This window comes from Felis catus, chromosome E1, assembly GCF_018350175.1.
Source record: "Felis catus isolate Fca126 chromosome E1, F.catus_Fca126_mat1.0, whole genome shotgun sequence".
Lineage (NCBI taxonomy): Eukaryota > Metazoa > Chordata > Mammalia > Carnivora > Felidae > Felis > Felis catus.
The window spans coordinates 16,068,566-16,081,047 of NC_058381.1; the positions used below are offsets into that span (position 1 = coordinate 16,068,566).

A 12,482-nucleotide genomic window follows, 5' to 3' on the forward strand; every position below is an offset into this window, starting at 1 on the left:
GAAAGAAAGAAAGAAAGAAAGAAAGAAAGAAAGAAAGAAAGAAAGAAACTGAATAAAATGAGGAAACGTAAAAAAAAAACAAACTAAAAATGCAATTGCATTTTTACAAGATCCATTTAAAGGCCATAAAAAACAACAGTGCCAATACTATAGAATTGAAAGGAACAATAAAAAGAGAACAGAGAAAGTCAAAAGAAATTAAAATGATGAAATGAGGACAGAACAAATGAAAGGGGGAGAATACATAAAGATACAATGAAACCTCTGACCCAGTAGTCCTTCTAATTGTTTTAATGTTTATTTTTACTTTTAGGAGAAAGAAAGAGGGAGAGCAGGGGAGGGGCAGAGCGAGAGGGAGACAGAGGATCTGAAGCAGGCTCTGTGCTGACCAGCAGAGCCCAATGTGGGGCTCAAACTCACAAACCGCAAGATCATGACCTGAGCTGAAGTGTGTCGCTCAGCATGGCATTTTTACATAGTGAAATACCATGTAGCTCTCAGAGATCATCTTTTAGAAGAATACAATCTTACGTGGAAATAGGAGTACACAAGAAAAGAGGCCTACAGGTGGTTTTCTCCCCTGTACACTTTTTTAATATTTTCCAATTTTCTACAATGATCCTGTATTACTTTTGAAAGAGAAAAATATCCCGATAGGTGTTTTTGGTAAAATGAAGAACAAAAGAGCCCCGGGCAACCTTAAAATACGACAGTAGAGCTGCCAAAAATCGATTCTGCTGAGGTCAAAGGCAACCCCCCTTCATGAAGCTATCGCTCAGACAAGTCTCCTCACTATTCAGGATTGGCACCTTACAGTTTGCCTTATTTTACAACAACCCAGCAGGCTTTCCAGAACCCTTAAGAATAGGATGCCACTGCACAGCCATCAATTCACAGCATGGGTTTGCCTCCTCGGGTTTTCTATAGGGTAGACAGGCTGGAGACTCTCCCCTCCCTTCTCTGTGCCAACATACTTCACTACTTTTAAATAACCTGTCACTTTCTAAAGGTAAATATTAGGGTTAGCTCCTTCTCAGGCATCATAATTCTCTCTCAACTAAAATGTTTGTGAATTTTCAATCTCTCCACTGAGGTCCGTGTCCTCCATGAAGCTATCCTGTGGACAGCTGACTCCTGGCTCTATTTTAAATATCCCAGTTTATGGACCTCTAGAGAAAAGTCACAGGCGGGGACATGGAGGCTCCAAGGAGATCTACTGACCAGAGAGGGTTCTGCGATCACAATGCAAAAGCAGAAAGGATTCCCTGACAAGGTCCTGAACACACACCCTTAGGCGTGTCTGCTCTCTACAACTTACACACTTCTTCTAAGTTACTTCTTCCAGCCTTCAGACACTGAAAATAAGTAACATCTTGGCATTACATCACATATCTTTCTTCAAAAGAACATCACTAAACAGCGAAAATTGTAAGTTATTATGTCTATTCTACTACAATAAAAAAAATGTAACTTTTAAAAAAGTTTTTTTTAATGTTTATTTATTTTTGAGAGAGAGTGAGCGAGTCGGGGAGGGGCAGAGAGAGGGAGACAGAGGGGCAGAAGAGGGCTCCACGCTGGCAGCAGAAAGCCTGACATGGGGCTCGAACTCACTAACCATTAGATCATGAACTGAGCTGAAGTCAGATGCTTAACCAACTGAGCCACTCAGATCCCCCTAAAGATTTTATATTTAAGTAATCTCTTCACCCAATGTGGGGCTCGGATTTACAACCCCAAGATCAAGAGTCACATGCTCTACTGACTGAGCCAACCAGGCACTCCAAAAATATAACTTTAAAAAAAAGTCACTCAACTCTTCCACTTTAAAAATAAATATCACCTGCTATATAACTTGCTCAAACTTTAAGGAGAGTTTGGAATGTAGGTGACTCATGTTCCAATCTTGTCTGTATTAGCCCCAAACTCCAAGAAGATTAAATATACTTCTGACTTTATTATTTTTTCTAATGTTTATTTTGAGAGAGAACGCAAGCAGGGAAAGGGCAGAGAAGGAGGGAACCAGAGAATCCCAAGCAGGCTCCGCACTGTCAGCGCAGAGTCTGATGCGGGTCTCGAACTCACGAACCGCGAGATCATGACTTAAGCCGAAGTCGGATGCGTAACCCACTGAGCCACCCAGGCGCCCCTTTCCTTCTGACTTTAAGGCTGAAAGTTTATACAGACCCTTCCCTGGATGAGGACTGCCTCCAAAAGTAGTAATCTTCCCGTCAGCTAGAGGCCCTGCCTTGTGCTCACGTCAACATGGTGGCTCCTCTCATCTGTCCACTCTACTTCAGCCAGTGGTTCCGCTTTGAGCCCTTTCAGTTGAATGGATGGCAAAGGCCCGAAAGTATGATAGGTTATTGTTGTTTATTTGTTTCAAATAACTAAAAGTGACCAGATCCAGGGCGCCTGGCTGGTTCAGACAGTAGAGCATGTGAATCTTGATTTTGGGGTCGTGAGTTCAAGCCCCGCACTGGGTGTAGAGTTACAATTAATCAATCAATAAAATAAGATAAAATAAAAGTCATCAGATCCTCTTCCTTTCATCTCTGGCAAATTATCCGGTGCTGGAAAAGTCCCTCTGCAAGCAAGCCAGTCAACAGGGTGCAGGTGGGGAGAGAGGGAGGAAGGGAAGGAAGCCCTTTTCCCTCATTCTCACCTCAAAAACACCAAGCTTTGTTCAGGGATTCCCAGCAAGTCCATATTCCTCACTCTTAGAAACTGAATAGAAAAATGCAGCAATCCTTGGGCAGAGGTCAACATTTTTAAAATTGCGTCCAGCAGGGTCGGTATTTTCTTTCAGGCAAGGGCCACACTTGGGGAAACTTTAAAACCAATAATAACAAACCACCTGCCAACTGTGAAATACATGGAGAAGAGAAAATTGGGTGCAAAATGGAAATGGATTTTTCTAAAATGGAGTCAGATGCCCAAAGGGCTCACCAGAGAACTCTAGGAATGGTGGCCTCAGTAATCAACAACATACCAATGACTTGCAACAGCGAGCATTTCTCTTTAAAGCATTTGTGGAAGCACCAAAAGGGGCTGAAAACTGTTTTCTCAAGCCTTCAGTCCTGTTCCCGAGACAAGCCATGCCCTCTGTCACCACCCTGGCCCGCGCCCTCTCATTAGCCTCTCAGGCTGCCCTTCCCCGCTCCAGTTCTCCAACAAAATCGTACCAGAATAATTTTCCTTAAATACCACAATCATCATCTCATGCCTCTGCTCAAACTCCTTTAATGGCTGCTTAAATCATCATACATTTGGTGTAAACTTTCTAGCCTGCTTCTCCAGCCCCACCCTCAGCACAGACTTCTATTCCTCTCCTCCCAGAACTGGCCTCCATCCTAGGCCCCCTCAGGACCTGGGTTTGAGTCCCTGGTCTGACTTTCACAGCTGCATGGACCAGAACGCTTTTTGTGACAGAAGGAGGCTGGATTTTGGACAGGCCTGAGCCTGAATCCCATCACTGTCACTTGATAATTTGCATGGCTTGGGCAAATCACTTTGCTTCTCTGAGCCTCAATTTCCTCACTTGAAAAAAAGTGGATTAACACCGCTTAATCACAGGGTTGTTTCATGGGCAACATGGAAAAGAGCTTGTAAAGCACTGGCACGGTGCTCAGTCCCCGGCTGGCACATTTTCCCCTTGTGCAGGTAAATGTGAGTGCCCTCCTCTCGCAGTAGTCAGGAATGCACACTGCTGAAGGCAGACAGTCAAGTGCTATGCAGGGAGTATGTGTTGTGACCATTTTTGAGCTCACCCTGGGAACTCTGCCTGAAATGTTTCTTCTCCCCTTCCCTTCCAGGCCACAGCAAACCCCAGCTTCCCTGACCACTCCAAGGGGTCCCAGGCTTGCCTTCCGACTCACACGGCTGAATGCCATCTTCTCTGTTTTTCATCGCTTCTCTGACAGGGGTAGGGCCTTTCCTCTGCTAGAAGACCATAAACTCCCTGGACACCGCGTGCTTCATGCTCCTGAATGCCCCCCAGGAACTCCCTGTGCAAAACTCCACACCCACTGATGCTCCACAGGCTGCCAGGTACAGACAGAGCACAGAGAGCACAGTGTTCGGAGCTGCTGTACCCCTGGCGGCCCGTAAGGCCAAAATCGCCAGGAGGCCACCCAAGGACAAAACCAGGCCCTTAGATGTCTCGCCTGACACACACATTTTAAGTTTTAACTAGCTAACACCACTTAGAAAGCGGAAGAGTCCACGTTTTGTAAACATTTTGGAAGATTCGACCACCCAGGTCTGCATTCCCACATGGCTACTCCTCTGAGATGAAGGGTGCTCTCCCCAGTTCGCCCCAGGCCCACCACTTCCTATCACCTCTGCACCGCACAGAACGCAGGCAAAACAGAATTGCTTTTTACTCCTAATTCTCTATTAAAGTTTAGGAAATAGAAGTTCCACGAGAAAGGACGTAGGATTCTAGAAAAATGGGCAAGGAGTATGTTTCTCTGTGGAAGAGAAGATTATTCCTCTGTGTTTCGTAAACACACAAAGAAGGTCCATGTGGAAGTCGCCCACGTGGTTCATGCCATTAGGTGACAGGAGGTGTTTGTGCATGCTGCCCAACAGCAATCCTAAGTGGGTTTTAGAGGAACCCTGGGGGATAGAAGTTAAACAGTGAAAAGTCAGTGGGTACTAAGGGTATGGATGTCCTCCCCCGATATAACGAATAGAGGGGTCCAGTAGGGCAGACCATAGGGTCACAGTGCACACAGCTGTCCCAACACCTCCGCCCACCCTCAGGTATCAGGGGCAGCCAGCCGTCTCCTATTTGCTCCCTCGGCTTATCTCTTTTTTTTTCCTCTCTCTCTCTCTCTAGACTCTTGTCAATTCTGCCCTTTCACAGAAATGCTAATCTTCCAGAGATGATCAGCCAATCAGGAGCCACTTTGGGCTGGGTCAGCAAACCACAGGCTGGAAATGTCCCTGGGGTCCTGGGACCTTGGCTGTTTTCACCCTTTTGGCTGCTCAAAGGGCTCTTTCTTTGCTGCCATAGACATTCTTTCCTGGGGTAGTGAGACACTCTGTGTGTGTGTGTGTGTGTGTGTGTGTGTGTGTGTGTGTGTGTGTGTGTATTATGGGAGTTGGGTTAACTAAAAGAAGACGAGGGGTTGATGGATTCTATGTGCTTGAAAATTCAGAAGCCCATCTTCTGAGAACTGAAGGTTTCAACCACTCTCTTGAATCCTCCCTTTTCTAAGAGTCTGTGTTTGGTGTGCCTGCCTTATCTCCAGTAATATCCGAGCTGAGAAATTCCTGCTAAAGACCAAGGCCATATCTGCTTCCCAAATGTGCCTTAAAAATGTAACTAACTGGGTGGCTCAGTTGGTTAAGCATCCGACTTTTGATTTCAGCTCAGGTCATGATCTCAGGGTTTGTGGGTGCAAGCCTGACATCAGGTTCTGTGCTGACAGTGCAGCATCTGCTTGGGATTCTCTCTCTCTCTGCCCACCCCACCCCCACCTCGCCTCCACTTGATCATGCTCACTCCTGCTTTCTCTCTCAAAATAAATAAACTTCAAAAACTATTAAAAGAAAATGAGGTGATTCTGCCACTTACTAGCCCTGTGGGCTCATCTTTTAATCTCTCTGCTTCAGTTTCCTTATCCGCGAAATGGGGGTAACAGTACCTACCTTATAGGTTCTTATGAAAGTAACATGAGGCAGCACATGTAAGTACTTCCCATCATGGTGCCTGGCACATGCAAGACATCTCCTTAAGTGACAGCCTTCCTCAGTTACTAGGCAGCTCAGCACAGCCCCAAGGGCAGGTTCTGGAGTCAGAGGGCCAAGCTCAAATACTGACCCAACAGTATCTCACTTACCAGCATGACCAGCAAAACTACTCAGTCCAATAGTGCCTCCCTCAACGGCCATGTTGAGACAGGGAAAAGGAAGGGACCCCATGAAAGAAAAAGCTGGTTTTCTCCTTTGCGTCTTGTCCTGCTTCTATTCTTGCTAGGACTTGCACCCCTACCTGACACATGCCTTAATGGATGTCCACCTTGGGAAGGTCAAGGACTTAATGATTTCTTTGGAGGCTCCCAGCACAACAGATAACATCTAAGGAGCGTCTGGTGAGGTCCCCATGAACGTTTTCCAAGACCACAGACTCCAAACACCTTGAAGCAAGACCCCTGGCTCCAGGGCATAAATGACTTCTGGAGGACACTGAGCACAGTTCCTGGATGCCTGAGAGGACACGTACACCACACCACTGTCCTCGATACAAACTCCAGACCCCAACCAAAGACAAGACTCATGCTCCTTTTCCTTTCCAAGTCTTCCAGACGCTCTGGCTGTATCTGCTCTCCCTAGATCTTCAACAAACCCTGCTCTTACTTCCTCTCAGCTCATGTTTGATTTCCATCTTGTGCGAAGCCAAGGACCCTCTTGACTGGTCCTGTGGGACACCCTCTGGGTCCTCAGACCCAGCCTGCCCACATCAATGTGAGAACTTAAATAAATACGTACAAAGCACTTGTCCAGGGCCTGGCAAAGTGCACACCCAATAAATGAAAGCTGTAACTCTGACTCTTATTATGATTATTTATTCTCAGCATCCCTTCATTCATGTGTCTCATTCTACATCACAAAGCACTAGATACTGGAGTACAGTGGCGACCTAAAAGCATATTAACACTAAGAATCATCAGGGCCTGCCTGAGATGGACCAGAGCTGCAGGACTAATGGGTCTCATACAAGAAGGAAGGATACATCTCACAGCTACTGTGGACTCTGTATGAATGACTGACTACAAGATTGTATCCACTCACTTTCTTAGACATTATAGGCAGGCAGAACAGGGTTTCCCTGCATTTAACTAATTTCATATAATGCATGTCCTATGTACCAGGCACTGTGATATATGCTGGGAACAAAACAGTGACAAGCACTGGGAATATGGCTTTTGTTTTTTGTTTTGAGAGAGAGAGTGAGAGAGAGCAAGCAGGGGTGGGGTGAGGGAGGGGAGAGGGGCGGGGGGAGACAGGGGGAGAGAGAGAGAGAGGCAGAGAGAGAGAGGCAGAGAGAGAGGGAGAGAGAATGAATATCTCAAGCTGGCTCCATGCTAGGTGCAGAGCCTGACATAGGGCGCCACCCCACTACCCTGGGATCGTGACCTGTGCTGAAACCAAGAGTCAGACACTCAACTGACTGAGCCACCCAGGTGCCTCGGGTATATGTATTTTCAAAGAGCTCCCCAGTTGACTCTGAGCATCAGCCAGGGTTGAAAAATCACAACTTGAGGTTTCACTTGGGATAAGCAAACCTAACAGAACTAGGTCCCATCACCATTCCCTGCCTCTCCCCACTGCGCTCTGAGGTGGAGAAGTATATTCCCCATAAGACAATGGGATCCACACTTAAGAACAGGAGGAACAGAGACTAAGTCTCCGCTCCACTGGCCTCCTTTGCTAGCACTATCTGCTTCCTCAATCTGGAAAAGGGCAGCAAAGGGAGGGCCCTCCCACCACCACTTCTCCCACCCGACCCCCACCCCCACCCCAGGGGGCTGGGGGGACTCAGCCTGAGCTCCAGCCTGGGAGCAGCAGCTGGGGGGTAGTGATGCAGGCAGACATTACCCATCCTTAGGCCCCAGCGTGCAGGCCCAACACCTTGTGATAACAGCCATTTGGCCAGCAGCTTCTGAGAGGATAATGCTGAAACCAAACAGCTCAACAGCCAGAAGTAATTTGCCCCAAGTATTGGTCCTGCTTGGAGGCAAAACAATTAGTAGGTTGATGACAGCCTGATGCTTGAGAAATCATTTTTTAAAAAAGAAGGGAAAGAAGGGTTGTTTAAAAGGAGCCCTTTAACTCAGAAGGCAGTCCCATCCACCTTACGAATTCAATGCCCTCTGACTACACATCCATCTGTCACAGCAGGGAATCTTTTAACTAGCAAAAGAGCAAGAGAAGGAATTCAGATCAACATCACGGGCTCCAGCAATAAAGCTGGTGCCAATTCACCCCTTTCCCTGGAGGCAGGAAAGAATCAAGGAAGAATTTCAAAATCTTTTTACACAATTAAAGAAAGGGATCCGGTGGGGGAAGGGAGCAAGGATGGAGATCAAGAAGCTTAAGGTTTGCTATTCTAAGCTCAAAAATAAATCACGGTAAGAAAGGACTAGAAGGTGTGATTTTTTAAAGATCTAATCTAAGGCAGGTACAGTACTGAGTGTTTGGGGAGAGGGTGGGCTGAGCAAACTGTCTGGCCAGTACCAATCTTCTCACCCCTCTTCCAGGCCCCCAAAACAAAACCAGAGTTTGTCACATGCTTCTAGAATTTTACAGTCTTGAATTACAGCTTTCAAATAATTCAGATTCCACTCTTAACAAAGTTCAGAAATGTGAGGCAGATTACAAAAAAAAAAAAAATCCAGCAAAACGTATCCAAAGAATTGTATGCAACCAAAACGGTAGCAGAGAAAAGGAGGAGACGATATGGTAACTTTGGCCCAAGAGGACCAGCAAATTACACACCAAACCAGTAAAGAGGGCTCCACAAGAAATACACACTCAGGACTTCCCAAAATGACTTTAGCATCCACTGTTGTCAATGATCGCTTTCTAGAAGTCTCTTACATGGTCCAACCATTGACCTTTTATAAAGCAAAAGCAAAGTAAAATGGGTAGAACCCTGGTGCTGTGCACTATAAAAAGCATTTCCTTGGCAGAACCAATTAAGTTCTTTGCAAGTACACGTCAGTGGGCTACTGGGCAGTGTCAAGGTCTACGTGTATTAGGACTGGCAGCCCGGGGTTGGGTTGTTTTTGGCACTTCATTCCAGTAGAGCACTACAACATTCTGGTTTGTCCTCCTCAGATGCTCTTTTCTTAAGTCGGTGACAAAAATGTATGTATGCTAATGTATGTTAATACACACACGTTTATAAAATAGATCTCCTCCCCACAAAAAGCTCTTTTACTCATTTCAAGATTTACTAGCTCATCCCTTACGCAATTAGAACTTTCTTAACAATCACGGAGTTGAAGGTTAAGTGTTGTAACCACAGCACTCAGGACCCAGAGTGCAGTTTCTCCTGCCTATTCTCTCTGGGGAGATGGCCAAGCTCTCTTTCTGCAGACATGTGTGGTTAAATCCAGAGTCTTTTTCAATAAATACATTTTAAAAATGTGAGCCAGGGGGTGTCTGTCAGCTGTGGGGAAACAAACCTCCTGCTACAGGCCCTCTCGCGGGGGAGGTTGGCAACCCCGCTTCCATGTATGGAAGTGAACGAAAGCAGTAAAACCTCAGGCATGAGTCTGGGCAGGGCTGGGGGTGGGGGCAGCATTCCTCACGGTAAAGCAAGCCCTGGTCCACAGGAATGGGCTACACCGGCCCTTCCACCCCGCCCTTGGCCTGGGGTCCTGCGGATTCATTAGTGGGATGGCCGTGAGGGCAGAAATGATGGGAAGCGCCAAAACAATGGGCACCCAGGAAGTGGAGGTTCATCCACTCACAATGCACGGACGGGAGGAGCCAGGCTGTCCCAGGAGCACAGGCTGGGCCCTGAAAACCAGCGCTATTTGGCTCCCGCATACACTGACCTCAGCGCACTGGAATGCAGAATTCTCCACAATTTGCCATCCATCACCATTGCTCCCACAGGCTAGCACTAAAGGGAGGGTAGATTTTTTTGTGTGGTCTAGGAGACTCATGACCAAGGCAGAAAGGACAGTAGCTCACTTCCAGGGCAAGTGTGGAAGTTGCAAAAAAGTTTAGGACACACTGGGTGGGGGCTGAAGCCCTGCAGGTGTGTCATTCACTACATGACTCTGGGTAAGTTACTTCATGGCTCTGTGCCTCAGGAGCCTCATCTGTACAGTGGGGACAAGAACAGTAGGTGCCCCGTTGGGGCCGCTGTATGAAGCCTGTAGTGCTGTGCCTGGTACAGAGGAAGTGGTGTAGAACGCTGACTACTCTTAACGTGTAGTCTAAGTGTAGAAATTGCTCACTGAAGATTTAGAGCACCCTTCCTAAATTTATAAGTCCAAGTGGTACCTTTCAAACTTTTCTGACATGTCATGTTCAACTAGTTGCTCACCTCCTCTGTGACAGATCTTCCCTTGGCTCTGTGATATCCCCACTCCTGGGCCTTTCTCTGTTCCTTTACCACCCTGTCCCCAGATCCCTGCTGGTGCTCCACAGGACCTGCCCTCAGGCCACCTTCTCTTTCCACCACTCTCTGGAAATCTCAGTCTCTCTCCTGGCTCTATTTGCTGGTGACTCACAGACCTACCTCCCTGCAGACAACTGAACATCTCTGCCTGCTTTTACTCTCCCTAGCCTCCCCACAAAATCAACACCCTTCCTTCCATTTCCCCTATCTCAGCTGGTGACATACCTTGATGTCATTAACTCCTTCCTGTCACATCCATCCTGTCTTAGCTCTGGCTGCCATTAACAAAATACCAGACAGAGACTGGATGACTTTAACAGCAGACAGATTTCTCACAGTTCTGGAGGAGGGAAAGTACAAAATCAAAGTGCTGGAAGATCCGGTGTCTGGTGAGAGCTCTCTTCCTGGTCTACAGACCACTGTCTCACACGGGGGTGTGGGGAGAGCAAGCTCTGATCTCCTCATAAGGGCACTGATTCCATGATGAGGGTACCATCTCATGACCTCATCGAAACCTAATTACCTCCTAAAGCTCCCATCTCCTAATGCCATCACCTTGGTGGCTAAGGCTTCAACACATACATTTGGGAGGGACATAAACACAGACACACCTCATTTTTATTGCAATTTGCTTTCTTGCATGTTGCAGACATTGCATTAAAATTTTTTTTTTAATTTTTGTTTATTTTTGAGAGACAGAGCACGAGTGGGGAAGGGGCAGAGAGAGAGGGAGACACAGAATCCGAAGCAGGCACCAGGCTCTGAGCTGTCAGCACAGAGCTCGACATGGCGCTTGACTCCACAAACTGTGAGATTGTGACCTGAGCTGAAGCTGGAAGCTTAACCGACTGATCCATGCAGGCGCCCCCAGACACTACATTTTTTAATAACTAAAGGGTCTGTGGCAAGCCTGTGTTGAACGAGTCTACCGGCGCCATTTTTCGAACAGCATTTCCTTACTTTGTGTCTCTGTGTCACATTTTGGCAATTCCTGCAATATTTCAAGCTTTCCCATTATTACTATGTTTGAATTGCTGCAATCTCATGACAAAACTTTAACAGATGAAGAGCTGTTTCTTGAGGATGAGCAAAGAAAGTGGTTTCTTGAGGGGCACCTGGGTGGCTCAGCCAGTTAAGCCTCCAACTTTGGCTCAGGTCATGATCTCACGGTTTGTGAGTTCGAGCCCTGAGTTGGATCTGTGTTGACAGCTTGGAGCCTGGAGCCTGGAGCCTGCTTTGGATTCTGTCTCCCTCTCTCTCTGCCCACCCCCCTCTCATTCTGTCCTCTATCTCTCTCTCAAGAATAAACACTAAAAAAACTGTTTAGAAAGTGGTTTCTTGAGATGGAATCTACTCCTAGTAAAGATGCTGTGAAGATTGTTGAAATGACAACAAAAGCGTTTTGAATATCACATAAACTTGGCTGATAAAGCAGTGGCAGTGTTTGAGATGAACAGCATCACATGCTACAGAGAAATTGTTCATGAAAGGAGGAGTCCATTGGTGCAGCAAACTTCACTGTTGTCTTATTTTAAGAAATTGCCACAGTCACCCCAGCTTTCAGCACCCAGCACCCTGCTCAGTCAGCAGCTGTCACCATAGAGGCAAGACCCTCCACCAGCAAAACGATTATGATTCACTGAAAGCTCAGATAGGGTCAGCATTTTAGCAATAAGGTATTTTTAACTAGGTATGTACATTTTTTAGACGTAATGCTAACTGCGCTCTTAACAGTTCATAATATAGTATAAACATAACTTTTGCATGCACTGGGAAATGAAAAAATTCATTTGACCCGCTTTATGGTGGTAGTCTGGAACAGAACCTGCAGTGTCTCCACGGGATGTCCGTCTCCGGTCCACAGCAGCCTCCAACGCCAGGACAACAGCCATGGATCGTATCTCCAAATGCTGCTCAGATCCATTCCCTCTGTCCTGCCCCATCCCATCCCCACTACCCTGTGTACTTCACTCCCTCAGCACCTGCCTCCTCGGCGGTGCTGTCCAATAGAAAGACAGGTGGTTCCCGACTTAACAATGGCTTGATTTTTTGACTTTCTGATGGTGCGAAAGTGATATGCATTCAGTGTAAATCTATTTCAGATTTTGAATCTGGTTCTTTTCCTGTTCTGGCGATGTGTGGTATCTCTCCTGAGGCACAACAAGCCACAGCAACCCATCAGCCACGTGATCACAAGGGTGAATAAACCAATATACCCACGACCATTCTGCACTCATCCAACCATCTTTTTTGTTTTGTTTTTTACTTTCAGTATTTAATCAATTACATGAGACAGTCAACACTTTATTATAAAATGGACTTTGCCCAACCGTAGACT

General features: G+C 46.6%; 1 protein-coding gene across 1 annotated transcript in view; it reads right to left on the reverse strand.

Annotated features, from left to right (window-relative positions):
* NXN (nucleoredoxin) overlaps positions 1-12,482 on the reverse strand; it is a 159,340-nt gene that overhangs the window by 125,251 nt on the left and 21,607 nt on the right. The gene's annotated exons all lie outside the window — the stretch shown is intronic.